The 3,013-nt window shown below is 32.7% G+C and overlaps 1 non-coding gene across 1 annotated transcript; it reads left to right on the top strand.

The window, feature by feature from the left end:
- The first annotated feature begins 780 nt into the window (after positions 1 to 780).
- Positions 781 to 852, top strand: TRNAW-CCA. The gene has a single exon. It is a non-coding gene; the product is annotated as a tRNA-Trp (tRNA).
- The last annotated feature ends 2,161 nt before the right edge of the window (positions 853 to 3,013 follow it).

The raw sequence follows: 3,013 nt of genomic DNA, 5'->3' as shown, positions 1-3,013 counted from the left end.
AATATTGGCATTGCAATTGATTTATTAGACTCCATATTGCCCTCTTTATATCGTTTCCATTTATCAAAGTTTTTGCAGCTAAACCAATTTTTAAAACAAATCTTCTTATTTTTAATATTTTCCTGCACATTTTGATTCAACCGACAACTATTTTTACTATTAGTATTTAGTAGTTTTTCCCTTTGATACTCCAAGCACATTTTTTGCCACATTTTTAATATCACTAGTTACTTTTTCCTACATAATATTAGCATACACATGAATAGACAAAATCTTAAGAAATATAATCTTATTCTCAAAAATATTTTTATTCATATTCTTTAAATGTTTCCATCTAATCTTAGTACAACGATTTACTTTATTTTTAATTTTCTATCCATTTATCTTAAAGTCTAAAACTAATAAGCAATGTTGGATACATAAATTTTCACTCGGAATAACTTTACAATATTTACAATTTAAATATTATATTTTTCTTATAAGAAAATAAATAATTTGAGTTTTATTACATTCATTCTAAGAAAATCAATCAAATAATTAAAAATTCTATTAGATTAAATTTAGGTGAAAGTATTATAATTATTATTTGCTTCAAAAACAAACCATAAAAATGTACAATCAACGACAAGAATTAACAAAGGATCTTCTCACAAGTTCGTTCTTACAACATTAATCAACTTTTCAGTTTGCAAAAAAAAAAAAAAACTTTCAGTTTGCATAGAGGTCGTTAAAGAGTTTTGTTAGTTTAAAACTGTAGTCAACCAGAGACAAATCACTGAAGGATCCGTGGCGCAATGGTAGCGCGTCTGACTCCAGATCAGAAGGTTGCGTGTTCGATTCACGTCGGGTTCAAAATCCCGAAAAATGCTATACTTTTTTTATTTTTCTCTTGTAAATTGTAAACAAATTTTTAAACAATCGATCAAAATCCCTCTTTTTTTTTTTTTTTTTAATGACGGAAGTCGATCAAATTTTTTTTTTTTTTTTTTAATGACGGAATCTTTAGCTTTTTTTGAAACAATTAGGCCAATTAAATTAAATTTATATGCACATCACATGCACAAGACTCAAACTCAAAATCTAAAAAGAATAAATAACTATAATTACTTTTTTTTTCTTCCTTTTATTTCTGTCACTAATGATCCGCCAATTAATATAACTCATTCACTATTGTATGACCACTAGTTTTCTACTACAAAATCCCGTAAAATGCGATCTATTTTTTCCTTGGAAAAAAAATATGTTGATCAAAATCCCTCTTATATATATATATATTTTAAAATAACAAAATCTTTGTATATGTATTGGGCATGTTAGGGGTGAATGTTCCTCCCATTCCTCTATTATGAATATTGGTCTTCCTATTATGTCTAATCCCACTCCGCCTGATTGAAATGCCATTGAGAATGCATCTAACGCTTTGAATAATGTCGATTTAGATGGAAATCCCCTCTCCTGTTCAGCCCTCGCAAGATAATGGTTGTGTTGGAATGATGCTCTAGGGTGGGGAAGCTGATGTTGTCAGTGATGTTGGTATACAAACTGTTGATCTTCCCTTGGTTACATGTGGTACTGAGCTTTTGCATGAACCTATGCTTTCGACCCCTTTTATTGTTGGTGCTATTGCATCAGATAATTTGGTTGCTGGTGATGTTTCGACTAAACCTATTGACAAATTGGATCCTAACTCGGTTTGTTTGGATAACTCGCTTGATGATCTGGTGGAAGATGTCGTTGCCAGGGTTAGTTCTTCCAATGGTAATATTGTTTCTGATGCAAATCAAAATGTGGATGGTGGGCATTGCCTAGGTAATGCTCTGGATAGACTTAACTTAGATTTACGTGATGTTAACAAGGCTATTTTAGTTGAGTCTTCAAGAGATTTGAATGTTATCATTCATGTCTCACCCGTGGCTTCTGTGGGGGTGCATATGACTCCTAATGTGGAGGTTTTTAAGGGAAATGAGACTGCTTTATGTTCATACTTCTGTTATTTCTAATGCAAAATTGAAAGCTCAATTGGCTTTAACTTTGAATAATGATGACCCATCGTATTGGTTGGAGTATTCCTTCTCCTCGACGTGCAGGGGTGATTTAGTTGATGATGTGGATTAATTGCAAGAGATGTATGCTTTGCCGGTGGGGCACATTGTACGTGAGACCTTCTCCCATGGCAGTGAGAAGCGTCGTAAGAGAAAATTAAAGAAATAACTTCTTTGGTGCTCCTCTTGTTATTCATGATGGGAGTTGATGTTAACCTTCAGGGCTGTCTTCCTTGGATTGTTGTGTTGGTTGGAGCGTGGTGTTGAAGTTGTTTCTTCTGGATGTCTCTTTTGGGTGGTCCTGTTGCTATTTTTGTCTTCTTTGTTTACTTTTCTTTTGTTTGTGTTTTGTAATAGAATGAATTAAAGGCTCGTAATATTTTTAGAGGGCTATTGACTCACTTAGTTCTTATATATTTTTTAAATTATCTTAACGAGTAAGCCCTTTGTGTGGGTTTTATTAAAAAACAAAAGAGTCACATGAGAGCACAACTATCACAAAGAAATTGTGAACCACTATAACATACATTAATTAACAAATCAATATCAATAGAAGAGAGGAATAAGCATTATCTACCCACCAAATGAAGATATAGCCTTTAATAAAAGAAGCATTTCATGACAACAGCTTCACAAAATATAATAGAGCCAATGAAGGTAAAATGCCAGATCGAATAAGGAGGAAGAGGAGGGTAATGAGGCTTATCCCCAACAGATCTTCTACTTTAGGTGTTTAAACTTTTGCTTAGTAAGTGATTAAGGGATAAGGCCTCAGCACATAAACACACAAAGTTCTCATTCAATTATAAAGCTTTCCTTTCAGTCATTTCTATCCCAACATAGCATGTCATCTTTATCATTATAATTTGCTTTTCCTCTTTCTCCTTTCACATCTGAGTGAGCCCGTTCTGTCAAAAAATCACAAAACAACAAATTTGATTCCTCTGAGCTCCACTGATTATTTTTCATAG

Source organism: Dendrobium catenatum, unplaced genomic scaffold (assembly GCF_001605985.2).
Source record: "Dendrobium catenatum unplaced genomic scaffold, ASM160598v2 fragScaff_scaffold_526, whole genome shotgun sequence".
Lineage (NCBI taxonomy): Eukaryota > Viridiplantae > Streptophyta > Magnoliopsida > Asparagales > Orchidaceae > Dendrobium > Dendrobium catenatum.
This window is presented reverse-complemented; position numbering and strand designations above follow the sequence as displayed.